The 14,995-nt window shown below is 38.8% G+C and overlaps 1 long non-coding RNA gene across 9 annotated transcripts in view; it reads right to left on the bottom strand.

Moving 5' to 3' along the window:
* Positions 1-14,995, bottom strand: part of LOC111750320 (uncharacterized) — a 150,039-nt gene that overhangs the window by 96,475 nt on the left and 38,569 nt on the right. The gene's annotated exons all lie outside the window — the stretch shown is intronic.

Below are 14,995 nucleotides of genomic sequence, written 5' to 3'. Positions count from 1 at the left end.
GGATAGGGGTTAGGGTGCAAGGATCTGCTTTCTCCTTCTGGCTCAGGGGCCAGAACAAAGTCACTGCCAGGTCAAGGCTAAAGGGCTTAAGCTCATCTTGGGGTGGAGCAAAGACCCAGAAACCATTGCCCTGAGCCACCAGCTGGCTCAGGTCCAGCGGACATGTGCACCTCCCCACACAGGCCAGACTGGGAGTGCAGGCTGTTGCCATGCCAACCACTCCATTAGACCTCCCCGTCTCTGTTCCCATCAGGCTCATATCCAATGCCCCGTGTACTTTGGCATTAACCTGCTGTCAAAGAAGAAAATCTCGTACTCTGTTAGGAGTGAAAGAAAAGGAGTTTTATTGTGGAATAATACAGCTCAAGCTAGGCAGCACTAATGAAAATACAAAGTGCTCCACCGTTCAAGCAGAGAGATGGGTCTACATACATAGAGACCAAAGGAAAACCAAAAACCCAAACTCATTGCCATGGAGTCAGTTCCAACTCATAGAGACCCTATAGGATAGAATAGAATTGCCCCACAGGGTTTCTAAGAAGTGGCTGGTGAATTCAAGCTGTCAACCCTCTGGTTAGCAGCCACAGTGGTTAACACTGTGCCACCAAGGCAAAGGTAAGGGGTTAATGATTGATTGTAGATAAGGCCAGCTTCAGCTTAAAGTTCTTCGACTAGTTTATTTGGCTAGGAGGAAGTGAGTTATCACCTAGGTGAGTGGCAACAGCCGGTATACTTATACATGATTGCAGCCAAGAACACATTTTTCCTGGGAACAAATGGTTTGGATCCTGACCTTTTGCTTCCTGGGAATGCATGCTGGCCCAGTCATTCTTATGTCTGACATGAGTGCCTCCAATTTGAAACTTTTCTGTTTACATTTCCCCCTTTTGGTCAAGCCTCTGCTAGGTGATGCTGATCAACAACAATGAAACTGCCTTTCTTCTGCAAGGACTTTTACTTTTTTTCTTGAGGAGCTTTGGTTAATAAAATTTATTTTCTTCACTTTACCAAGCTAATAGGCCTCATCTTCAGGGTGAGTAGGTTTTATGGGTAACATCTTAATGGACATGGCTGCATTTGAGGAATACTTCTCAGTCAGGACAGATTGATAGAGGTCAAGATGAAAGATACCCAAGAAGACAAAAGGGAGGTGATTAAACAGTACAATCATTGATGAAAGCTTATGAAACCAACATGATTTTATGTGAAAGATCAAATGATTTTGAACAGCATTTCATGGATAAAATGGATTGAACTAAAGCAAAACAGCATTTTATAATTACAATAGTAGAAAAGATGAGAATTATAAAGATTCCAAAATAAAGTAGCAATTTTTTCCACCATTCACCCAAAGATGAAAAACAATTGCTTATCATATCAGTTAAGGAGGAACAGGATCGTTAGGGCAAGATACTAAGTGTTGCACATGATTAACATAGAGTGTAATATTAGCAAAGAACGAGAAGTACCAGGCATGGTCAAAGTAAATCCAGAGTGTTCAGAAAACTTCTGGAGTAGCCGAGTCTGGTAATCATAAACATTTACATCTTTATTTTGTTTACAAGAGTGAACTCTAGCTCAATTAATTAGTGGAAGAAAGGCCTTTGGGATAGACTATCAATTTTTTACTTATGTCCTGAGAGCCTTCTACCAGTTTGGTGGCCGTTTTAGCTATATTTAAGGCTAAACTGTCCTTGAGGTCTTTCCTTTTTGCCTATTCTAGCCACAATTGGGCTTCCTCTGGGCCAGTAATCATGTGAAGAAGCTGATATAAGTCAGGGAGCCCAGGCTGGTAGGCTTCAACAAGGATTTTAAATTCTCCAGAAAATTTGTAGGGGTCCTCATGGAGTTTAGGAAAATCTTTCACAATGCTAGTTAATTCTGAACGTGTCCACAGGGGAAAAGTGATACAAGGGGAATCTTTGATATCACTACTGGTGCAAATTTTAAGGGGTATTTCAGCCATGGGTATATTTGCTCATTTTTTAGAGGAAAGGGGAAGTTCAGATAAAGTGTTATCAGAGAAGTAGGAAGGCAAAGAAGGGTATAAAGAGGTAGCAGCTGGCAGGGGAGCAGAAGGGGTGGGAGCTGAAATTTGACATTGTAACTTTTTATTCTGCTTAGTTAGTTTAGAGACAGTGTCCCACAGGGAAGCAATTTTACTGTCTTGATGTCTTTTAGGAAACTCTGGTGGCATAGTGGTTAAGTGCTACAGCTGCTAACCAAAGGGTCGGCAGTTCAAATCTGCCAGGCGCTTCTTGGAAACTATGGGGCAGCTCTACTCTGTCCTATAGGGTCACTATGAGTCGGAATTGACTTGAGGGCACTGGGTTTTGATGTCTTTTAGAGGTCTCAATATATCAATCAAAATAGGCATCTCACTGAGACTGTTTAATCCAGGAGCCTCAGCTCTCTAACTTATTGTGCAGAGAAGTTAACCAAGAGACATCAAAAGAACCCTGAAGTGGCCACTGATTTCCAAATTGTCTCAAGTGAGGATATGCCCGACAGACAAGAACATGCATGATAAGGGACTGTAACACTTGTTCGTATAGTGAACAGGCATCCCGGAAGTTGTCTGCAAATTTCCTTCAGACACAACATTCCCCATTTTAAAATGACAGTTACAACAAAACAAATTTTTCTTCCAAAAACCAAAACAAATTCACAATAAAATACAAAGAGCTATCAACAAAAGGGAGCAGAGCTCAGATTCGAGGGTTTTTTTTACCTTAAATGATTCCCGAGAATCTGCAGTACTGGAGAGCCCAAAGTGGCTCAGCAGGTACCACACCCGTGTTCAGGTGCCCTGGGGATTGTCAAAGATAATGCACCTTCAAAATCCCACTTCTGACACCGGAAATGTCAAAGAAGAAAATTTTGTACTCTGTTAGGTGTGAAAGAAAAGGAGTTTTATTATTAAATAATACAGCTTAAGCTGGGCGGCACTGAGTAAAAATAAAAAGTGCTCCATCATTCAAGTGGAGAGAGGGGTCTCTATACACAGAGAACTAAGGAAAGTTAGGGAGTTAATTATTGATTATAGGTAAGATCAGTTTCAGCTTAAAGCCCTTTCAAATGTAAACGCCAGAAATTTGGCTAGGAGAAAGTGAGTTACCATCTAGGTGAGGAGCACCAGCCAGTTTGGTTATACACGATTGCAGCAGTGAACACATCTATCCTAGGAACGAATTATTTACATATTGACACATTCTACCCATGAAGGTTTATGTCCTGACCCTTTGCTTCCTAGGAATGCATGTTGGCCCCAACATTCTTATTCTGATAAGAGTGCTTCCAATTTGAAAATTTTCTGTTTACAATGCCCTTAGGTGTGTCCTGAGATGAGTGAACAAATCTTGAGAAAAACCACATGACCTACAGGTATTTATCTTTCTGACATTACAGTGTTATAAAAATCCAAAAAAGGCAAAGTGTAGAGTGATATATATATATATAGTAACACTTCAGATCTTTGCTGTTAAATGGCCTGAAGAAAATGAAAGAAGGAACTATTTTCCTTAACTCTGTGTGGCCTCATTTAAGTGCTTGTTGTTAGTACTTAGTACATTAGAAAGAGAATTCTCTCCCCATATGCACTAATGGTGGGGGCAAAATCCATAAATGGCTTCATTTGCACCTGTTTCCAGGTATCTTGGGCATTAAGCTTCAGTAATAACATTAGCAGCAATATAATGTACTGAGAGAAGGTCAAGAAAAGGAAATCGTAATTTTAAAAAAAAGTATCATACTGTTGTGAACAACCAGGGCTACCAACAAAGAAAGAATCAACACAGTCAGGACTCTAATTTGAATTTTTATTCCCCAGATCTGTGAGGAAATAAATTTCTCTTCTTTAAAGCACACACACACATATAGATATATATATGTTATTGTTAGGTGTTGTTGAGTCAGTTCCAACTCGTAGCGACCCTATGTACAGCAGAAGGAAACACTGCCCAGTCCTATGTCATCCTCACAATGGTTGCTATGCTTGAGCTCGTTGTTACAGCCAATATGTCACTCCATTCCATCAAGGGTCTTCCTCTTTTTCACTGACCATTTACCTTACGAAACAGGATGCCCTTCTCTAGGAATTGGTCCCTCCTGATTTGATAACATGTCCAAGGTATGTGAGACAAAGTCTCACCATCCTTGCTTCAAAAGAGCACTCTGGCTATTTTTTTTCCAGGACAGACTTACTCATTCTTCTGGCAGTGCATGGTACATTCAATATTCTTTGCCAACACAATAATTCAAAGACATCAATTCTTCTTCGGTTTTCCTTATTCATTATCCAGCTTTCACATGAATGTGTGGCAATTGAAAACACCACGGCTTGGGTCAGATGCACCTTGGTCCTCAAGGTGACACTTTTGCTTTTTAAAACATTAAAGAAGTCTTTTGCAGCAGATTTGCCTAATTCAATGAGTCATTTGATTTCTCGACTTATGCTTCCGTGGACATTGATTGTGGATCGAGCAAAATGAAATCCTTGACAACTTCAATCTTTTCATCGCTTATCATGATGTTGTTAATTGGTCCAGTTGTGAGGGCTTTTGTTTTCTCTATGTTAAGGTTTAATTCGTACTGAAGGCTTTGGTCCTTGATCTTCATCACTAAGTGCTTCAAGTCCTCTTCAGTTTCAGCAATCAGGGTTGTGTCATCTGCATATCGCAGGTTGTTAGTCTTCGTCCAATCCTGATACCCCATTCTTCTTCATATAGTCCAGCTTCTTGGATTATTTGCTCAGCATACGTATTGAATAAGTATGGTGAAATGATACACCCCTGATGCACACTTTTCCTGATTTTAAACCATGCGGTATCCCCTTGTTCTGTTCGAACAATTGCCTCTTACTCTATGTACAGGTTCTTCACGAGCAGAATTAAGTGTTCTAGAAGCCCCATTCTTTGCAATGTTATCTATAATTTGTTATGACACACATAGTCAAATGCCTTTGCATAATCAATAAAACATAGGTAAACATCTTTTTGGTATTCTCTGCCTTCAACCAAGATCAATTTGACATCAACAAAGATATCCCTCTTCTGAATCTGTATTGAATTTCTGGCAGTTCCCTGTCAATGTATTGCTGCAACAATTTTTGAATTATATTCAGCATAATTTTACTTGCGTGTGATATTAATGATATTGTTCAATAATTTCCCCATTCCACTGGATTTCCTTTCTTTGGAATGAACACAAATATGGAGCTCTTCCAGTTGCTTGGCCAGGTAGCTGTCTTCCAAACCTCTTGGCATAGATGAGTGAGCACTTCCAGAGTTGCATCATTTGTTGAAACATCTCAATTGTTATTTCATCAATTCTTGGAGCCTTGTTTTATTTATTTATTTATTGCCATTGCTGTAATTGTAGCTTGGAGCTCTTCCTTCAGTACCATTGGCTCTTGATCATGTACTACTCCTGAAATGTTTGAAAGTCGAGCAATTGTTTTTGGTACAGTGACTCTGTGCTCTTTCTGTTTTCTTTTGATGCTTCCCACATCATTCAGTTTTTTGCCCATAGAATCCTTCGATATAGCAACTTGAGGCTTGAATTTTTTTCTTCAGTTCTTTCAGCTTGAAAAATGCCGAGCGTGTTTGCCCCTTTTGGTTTTCTAAGTCCAGGTCTTTGCACATTTCATTATAATACTTTACTTTGTCTTCTCCAGCCACCCTTTGAAATCTTCTGTTTAGCTCTTTTACTTCATCATTTCTTCTTTCTACCTTAGTGAAAAGCATAAGGTTTTCACTGACCAATTTTATATACAAACATACCCCCCTCCAAAAAAGACCCATTGCTACGAGTCATTTCTGACTCATAGCAACCCTACAGGACAGGGTAAAACTGCCCCATAGAGTTTCCAATGAGCACCTGGTGGATTTGAACTGCCAACCTTTTGGTTAGCAGCCATAGCTCTTAACCACTACACCACCAGGGTTTCCTACACATACATATATATATAATACTGTTCCTTTTATATACTAGATGATCTTCCATACACTTGGCTACTCTCCGAGGTGGCTGATTCTCTGATCCTCTGGGAACATGTTTGGCCCCCTCCAACTTGGCTGCAAATTCCAGCATTGCAATGGGCTGTAACTAGCCTATCTTTAGGTTCCCTTTCTTAAAAAAAAAAAAAAAAAAATTGCCATCAAGTTGACTCCGACTCATGGTGACCCTATGTGTGTCAGAACTGTGCTCCGCAGGGTTTTCATTGGCTGATTTTTTGGAAGTAGATTACCAGGCTATTCTTCCAAGGTGCCTCTGGGTGGATTTAAACCACTAACCTTTCAGTTAGCAGCAGAACCTGTCCATTTGCACCACCCAGGGCCTCTTTAGATTCCCTTACTAGCAAGGAAAGACATAAAGACTTCTCAGCAGATCTTGGCTTTAAGGCATGCTCCCTAATGCAGAATAAAGGGCAGGAATTCACAGTGCGACCAATCAGATCAGTTCCATGGAGAGCAACCTACTAGGGCTTAAGCCATAAAATTAAGTAAGACAAGGTGTCTATGCTCAGGAACCTTATAATATACTGGAGGCCATGGATATATTGCTTAACAAGGCCATAAGTATATGCCAGCAGTGTGAACAATGTGCTGTGGGAACCCAAAGGAAGCAATGATTAATTATGCTGGGTATGGGGATTAGAGATCTGGGAACATTTCCCAGAGAGAGTAAGACTTGGACTGAAATGTACAGGATGAGCAGGCTTTGATCGTGAGGAAATGTAGTAGGCAGCGTGCTCAGTGAGATGCCTTCCAGGAAAAGGCATGGTGCAGAAGTTTTCAAGTTGCTGAGAAATGGTGATACCTGAAATGTGTGGAGCATAGCAGACCATCCAGTATCATTGGAGTTTACAGTATAATGTGGGAAGTGACACAAGTAAGATGGTTAAAATGTGACTGTCTCGGAAAACGAATTCTTTGGACTTTATCCTGAAGGCAGTGGCGAAGCACATCAAGAATTTTAAACAACTGGTTGGGTCAAAGGTTTAGGTTACTATGTGTGACAAGCAAAATTGTCTAAAAATTAGTCTGGGAGGTTACTTTGGGTGGCCTAGACAACAAGCCAAGTGGAACAGGAGATTCCCCTCCTCCCAGTATAATGGCTGCTCCCAAACTCAACCTCCCACAGGACTGATGGCTTTTTTCCTACCTTAGCCAGAGGGGCTATAACTCCCTCACATGCCACAAGTCTCCGGAGCTGGGAAGCTGGCTTTCCCAATCATCCCCTAAGAACATCTAGTACCTAAGCCAGACTGCCTGGTACCCCAGTACCTGTTTGTAACCCACTGATAAGTTGTTCTCATCCTTTCCCTATGTGGAAAGCAATAAGTGGATAGAGTATCTCCCTTGGAGCATAAACCTATCATATTCCAGTAGATGCATTTCCTTGGATTAATGAGAAACTAGGAGACCACAGTCTTCTTCTTTTCCTGCTTACACTTGCTTTGTAAGTGTCTTCAACATAGCCTATGTCTAAATCCATACCATATAGTGTTGTGAAATGCTTTCTAACCCTGGTGCTTTTTGACCATGGGGACTCATGAAGGCCCCTACATTGCACCAATGTGCGATATCCTAGGAATGGAATAAAACATTTCCTCATTGTCAATTAAGACTCTTCATAAGTAATAGAAAATCTAACTAACTGGCTTTAAAATTGAAGAAGCCTAGAAATAAATCCATGTATTTATGGTCAGTTGATATTCAACAAAGATGTCAAGGCCATTCGATGGGGAAAGAATGTCTTTTTCAACAAATGATGCTAGGAGAACTGGAGAGACAGGTGTGCAAAAGAATGAATCTGGATTCCTACCTCATACCGCATATGACGTTTAACTCAAAATGGATCAAAAACCTAAATGTAAGAGCTAAAACTATAAAACTTTTTGAAGAAAACAGGGATTCTGTGTATTACCTTGAATTAGGCTATGATTTCTTAGGTATGGCACCAAAAGAATAAGCAATTAAAGAAAATACTGATAAATTGGACTTTATCAAATTTAAAAACTTTCATGCATCAAAACACACTCTTAAGGTGATGAACAAAAGCAAAAAACATGCTTGGCATTTCTCAAGCTGAAAGAACTGAAGAAAAAATTCAAACCTCAAGTTGCAGTATTGAAGGATTCTACAGGGAAAATATTAAACGACACAGAGAGCATCAAAAGAATATGGAAGGAATACACAGAGTTACTGTCTCAAAAAGAATTGGTTGACATTCAGCCATTTCAGGAGGTAGCATATGATCAAGAACCAATGATACTAAAGGAAAAGGTCCAAAAAAAAATTTTTTTTTTTTTAGAAGGCATTGCAAAAAACAAGGCTCCAGGATGTGACAGAATACCAATTGAGATGTCTCAAGGAATGGATGTAGCGCTGGGAGTGCTCACTTGTCTACGCCAAGAAATTTAGAAGACAGCTACCTGGCCAACTGACTGGAAGAGTTCCATATTTGTACCCATTCCAAAGAAAGGTGATTCAACAGAATGTGGAAATTATTGAACAACATCATTAATACCACACACAAGTAAAAGTTTGCAAAAGCAGTTGCAGCAGTACATCGACAGGAAACTGCCAGAAATTCAAGCCAGACTCAGAAGAGGATGTGAAACAAAAGATATCATTGCTGATGTCAGATGGATCCTGGCTGAAAGCAGAGAATACCAGAGAGATGTTTACCTGTGTTTTATTGACTATGCAAAGACATTCAACTCTGTGGATCATAACAAATCATGGATAACATTGCGAAGAATAAGAATTCCAGAACACTTAATTGTGCTCATGAGGACCCTGTACTTAGGCCAAGAGGAAGTCGTTCAAACAGAACAAGGGAATATTGCGTGGTTTAAAATCAGGAAAGGTGTGCATCAGGGTCATATTCTTTCACCATACTTATTCAATCTGCACACTGAGCAAATAACCTGAGAACCTGGATTATACGAAGAAGAACATGGCATCAGGATTGGAGGAGATTCATTAACAACCTGTGATATGTGGATGACACAGCCTCGATTGCTGAAAACGAAGAGGACTTGAAGCACTTAGTGATGAAGATCAAAGGCCACAGCCTTCAGTATGGATTACACCTCAACATAAAGAAAACAAAAATCCTCACAACTGGACAAATATGCAGCATCGTAATAAATGGAGAAAATATTAAGCTGTGGAGGATTTCTTTTTGATTGGATTCACAACCAATGCCCGTGGAAGCAGAAGTCAAGACATCAAAAGACACATTGCGTTGGGCAAATCTGCTGCAAAAGACACCTTTAAAGTATTAAAAAGCAAAGATGTGACTTTGAGGACAAAGATGCTCCTGACCCAAGCCATGGTGTTTTCAATCATCTCATATACATGTGAAAGCTGGACAAAAACAAGGAAGACAGAAGAAGAATTGATGTCTTTGACTTATAGTGTTGGTGAAGAATATTGAATACACCACAGACCATCAAAAGAATGAATAAATCTGTCTTGGAAGAAGTACAGCCAGAGTGCTCCTTAGAAGCAAGGATGGCAAGACTTTGTCTCACATTCTTTGGGAATGTTATCAGGAGGAACCGGTCCCTGGAGAAGGACATCATGATTGGTAAAGTAGAGGGTCAGCTAAAAAGAGGAAGACCCTCAACAAGATGGGTTGACACAGCGGCTGCAACAACAGGCTCAAGCATAACAATTGTGAGGACAGTGCAGGACCAGGCAGTGTTTCATTCTGTTGTACATAGGGTCGCTACGAGTCGGACTTAACTGTGCCTAACAACAACAAAAACAACAACGAGACAAGGAAAAGACAACCCAAAAAATGGAAGAAAATATTTGCAAACCATTTCAAGTAAGTCCCCTGAAATTCACCTTAACTGGATAAATTCAAGTCAAGTTCCCTGCATCAACTCATTTATTTATTTAAAAATATCTATTGAGCAGCTACTATGTACCAGTCACTGTTCTAGGTTTTGGGATATTGAATAACATTGAATGACTGATTGGCTTAAGCCAATTTGTGCCTACCTCTAGAGCTGGTGATATGGTTAGTTCCCCATGGACTATATAGGAGTGGGAGTAGATACTTCGATAAAGACTTCTGAGCTATTAGGATTAGTCTTGATTAAGGGTATATTTCCAAATATATAAAGAATTCTTAAAACTGACCAATAAGAAGACATATAACCCAATTGAAAAATGGGCAATGGATATGAATAGGCAGTGCTCCAAAGAAGATACACAAATGACCAATAAGCATGTGAAAAATGCTCAATAAAATTAGTTATTAAGAAATGCAAATCAAGGCCACAATGATATACACTTCATATCCACTAAGATAGCAATATTAAAAAAAAAATTAGCAAGCATTGGCAAGGATGTGGAAAAATTGGGAAAAAATTGTGGAAACATTTCTTATGGTGCAGCTACTGTGGAAAACAGTCTAGCAATTCATCAAAAAGTTAAACATGGAATTACCAATATGACCTAACAATTCCACTTCTAGGTATATCCCTGAGGGAACTGAAAACACGTTCACAAAAAACTTATACACAAATGTTCATAGCACCATTATTCATAACAGCAAAAAAAAAAAAAAAAAAAAATGGAAACAACCAAAACGTTCATCAACTGAGGAATGGATAAACAAATTATGATATATCCTTAAAATGTAATATTATTCAGTCTTAAAAGGAAACAAAGTACTGTTACATGCTACATCATGGATGAACCTTGAAAACACGCTAAATGAGAGAAGCCAGAGACAAAAGGTCACATATTGTATCATTCCACTTATATGTTCAGAATAGAAAAATCCATAGGGACAGAAAATAGATTAGTGGTGGCCAGGGAATAGAGGGAGGAGGAAATTGAGACTAACTGCTAACAGGTTCGGGGTTTCTTTTGGGGATGGTGAAAATGTTCTGGAATTAGACAGTGGTGATGATTGCACAATATAGTGAATATACTAAAAACCACTGAAATTTATACTTTTAAAATGATGAACTTTGTTATGTGAGTTATAGCTCAATAAAAAGTGTTAAAATAAAAAAAGTTGAAAAGCATTTATTGATTCACATAACTTTTTTAGGGGGGCGTGGTGTGGCTAATACAAGGTTTCAATGTTTCTGTCTCTTCTCTGTCTTCTCTAGTGTCAGCTTCATGTTAAGACTGGCTTCCCTAATGGTTGTAGGAAGACTGCCAATCACAGTCAAGTCTCTAACATTCACATCCAAAGGCAGAAAAGGCTTCCAGACCAGCATTTCAAGTCAGTCCCCTGAAATTGGATAAACTCAAGTCAAGTTGCTTGCATCAACTCATTTATTCATTTAAAAATATTTATTGAGCAAATACTATGTACCAGTTACTGTTCTAGGTTTTGGGATATTGGAATAACATTGAATGATTAATTGGCTTAAGCTAATTTGTGCCTACCTCTAGAAACTAACTATGGTTAGTTTCACATGGGCTGTATAGGAGTGGGAATAGATGCTTCGATAAAGACTTCTGAGCTATTAGGAATAGTCTTGGAACTGAAAAGTGTGGCCCATGAACCTTTCTGTATATAAACTAATGAATCTTTCTAGAAAGATCAATCCATGTGTCCTCTTTAACCTGACCACCTATTGTTAACTTTTTTCAAATGCAGCTGCCTTTTGTAAATGTATCTACCAAATGATTGAATTGTTGTTATACCAATTTTTCTTCTTTTACATGCAAAATTACCCACATCAACTGGGAGGTTACTAGAAATCAGAATTTCGGGAAACACTCCAGTTCAACTAAGTTGGAATAGCATTTTAACAAGATCCCCAGGTCCTCCATATGAACATTAAAGCTTGAGAAGTACTGCGCTGCAGGATACATAAAAAGCGTTGTTATAATTGAGGCTGGAGAGGAAGAACGTCAGAGGACAACAAAGTAAATGGTCTCCATAGTGGACACAAGTTGGGATGACTACTTTCTGCTATGTCAGGGATGACTGATCCAACGTGAGATAGACATGCCAAGCTGAGTCAATTAATAGATCACCCTTCTGGGAACCTAGAACATGAATGGTAAGAAATGGATACAGAAGGTTGTTGGAGCAGAGATGCAATCGATAGAGCCCTAAATGTCTAGATGTGGCTAATCTAGGCACTAACCAAAGTACCCTGAGGTTTGATTATTTGGAAACACCTTTTGATTCATCCATCCAATATCCACTTTTTAGATTAGGTTAACTAAAAAGAGTTTCTACTGCTTGCCATCAAAACAACCTTAATTTATGTAGCTTCAACTTTATCAGAATAGTTATCCACTGAAGATAAGAGTGTGCAATTCTCTGCCTTAAGGGTAAGGTCAAAGTTGATCCATTTCACCTCACCGTATAGGGTTGCATTTTTCTTCAGCTTCCAAACTTGAACCCCAACACAAGCCATGGACACTGAACTTAATTCACAGCTGACGTAAGTATGACAAAGCCATTTTTACAGTATTTTATAAATTGTACATATTCTGAAAATGCTCATGGTTTTTATAACAAATGTTCCAATTTTGGTTTACTTTCTGTATATAAATCAATGGATCTTTCTAGAAAGATCAATCCATGTGTCCACTTTAATCTGACCATCTATTGTTAACTTTTTTCAAATGCAGCTGCCTTTTATAAATATATCTACCAAATGATTGAATTGTTATTATACCAATTTTTCTTCTTTTACATGCAAAATGTTTTCAATCAAATGTTGGCTAATAGCTAGGCTGCTTGGAATTTAACGATCTTAATAGATGGGAGCAACAATATAGGCATTTAAGGCTCAATTACTCCTTCAGGCTCATTGTGAGAAAATCAAAGCTTGCTTTATTAGTCTGATTCTGTATTCCTTGGAATATTTCGTCTTATTCTACAACATTCTCATTTTTCTTCTAAAAAAAAAAAAAAAACAACAAAACAAAACAACGAGGAGGTCAAACCTTACAAGGAACAAACATAACATCACACAGGGAAGTGAGTCACTGTGCATCATACTGGGAACTGAGTCAGGACTAAACTGACTCACATCTTTCTGGGCCAAGAACCAATTCTAGTTAGGTCATGCTGGAAAATGAATCATTTTACTACCTTTATTAGCTTCCCTCAGCATCAAATTAACTGCAAATTGGAGTCAGTCTTATGAAACTCGAGTGGCCATGCTTCTCTGGTGATACAAACTGAACAGAGGATTTCTGTGTATGAAGCCAACTGGTTGCTTTGCCACAAGAACTTACAAGCCCACCCTTGTCAACAGTGTGTTGTAACTGATCTGAGCTAATCACAGCTAAAAATAAGAGTGCCCAGAATCTTTGTAATCTCTAAACAGTAAGCACTTTTTTTTTTTTGATAGTCCATTGGTTGATTGTAAATCTCTGTTATCACTCATATAAATCACAATGTTTGTGATAGAAAATACTCTAAAAAGGCAAGTACCCAGTTAGTACTTTTCTGAATAGAAAGTCAAAGTATAGCAATAGCTAATAGCACCCTTTTCTGCCATGTAGTTAGTACCGCTGCCGCTAAACTGAGTACAACAGAGAGCTACGCTAATAAAGACATATTCCAATTAAAATTGGAAAGACAGGAAAAATCAGAGCTCTAAAATCATGAAATGATTCCCATAGCACCATAAATAAGTGCCTTGTTAAAAACTATAAATATTATGAACACCTGAAAGTCTAAAACGGGTTATTTTTTAATGCATTGCACTGACATTAGCAGAAGACCCTAACAGGATAATCCAGCCACAAACATGAAAATTTCACATACACATTCAGAAGTGCCGACAACTCTGGGTCCACTCTCATATACGGCAACAACTGGCTAGAACTGAACATCAGCTGTACTACCCTCTTTAGATAGGACATTTGAAGTTCTCTCCAATAATCTTGAGTTTTCCACAGTCCCCACTATTCTCTTTTGTCTTATGCCAGGTTTACTTCTCCTCACTAACTTGATCCCTGGTAGGCATTTGAGTTGCAACCCTTGATAAGTAGATTTTCTAACTTTTTCTTACTACTAAATATAGTAAAAAGAAATATATAATTTTTTTTTAAATGTAGCTTATTTACATTGCAGCTGGCCAATCATGTTTTTAACTTCTCAGTGAGTTCTTTCTTCATTTAACATGGATTGGTACCTTATTTGTGCAAGACAGTATCTAGATGCTGTGGGGTACACATAAAAGTGTAAGACACCATACTTATCCTCAACTGAACAGACTTATGATACAATTGAACAGACAGGACATACAAGCATGTTCTTTCTCTAAAATTCTATCTTAAAAAAGAAAAAAAACATTAAAATGAGGTTCAAAGATGTTATATAACTTACCTGAGACTTCAGAAACTAGACCTTATCTTTCCATGTCCAGGCATCTTTGTCTTCCATCAAAAACATTGCAATACCTAATATTTGAGTGACATTAGGTTCTGGGATGTAAAGTTGTATAGGACACAGTCTTTACCCCCAAGAAATGTGTATCTAGTAGGATTGAGATGGCAATAAAATAAATTCACATATTTGGCAGTATGTGATGAGTGCTTGACAGTGGAGCGAAGAACCTGCTATAAGGCTAAGAGATCACTTCCTGTAAGGGTATTTGGAAAAGGACTGATCCCATCGCTGAGGCTTGAGTAGCTTTTCTTCAGGCATCCTTGACTTAATTATTCAAACTCTAAACCAAGGCTCTGGGCCAGCAGAAGAAAAGTTGAGGCTTTCCTCAGTAAACCCACATAATTCTGACTAGTGACCACAAGGAAAGTTTAAACAAGTTTAAGTGGTGGGAATGGAATAGAAGAAGAAGGAAAACAGAGAGTCCCGAAGGGAAGTATGCTTAAACAGATCTTCCAAAGGAGCTTCTGAATAACTTTAGGCCTCCTTGCTCCCTGTCCCTTTGAATTCCTAAAGCCGTACTCAGATTTAGGCAGTAACAATGGTCAAGAGAGCTCAGTTAGGATCAGCTGATAACCTTTGTGGACATGTCCTG

This window comes from Loxodonta africana, chromosome 16, assembly GCF_030014295.1.
Source record: "Loxodonta africana isolate mLoxAfr1 chromosome 16, mLoxAfr1.hap2, whole genome shotgun sequence".
Taxonomy (NCBI): domain Eukaryota; kingdom Metazoa; phylum Chordata; class Mammalia; order Proboscidea; family Elephantidae; genus Loxodonta; species Loxodonta africana.
This window is presented reverse-complemented; position numbering and strand designations above follow the sequence as displayed.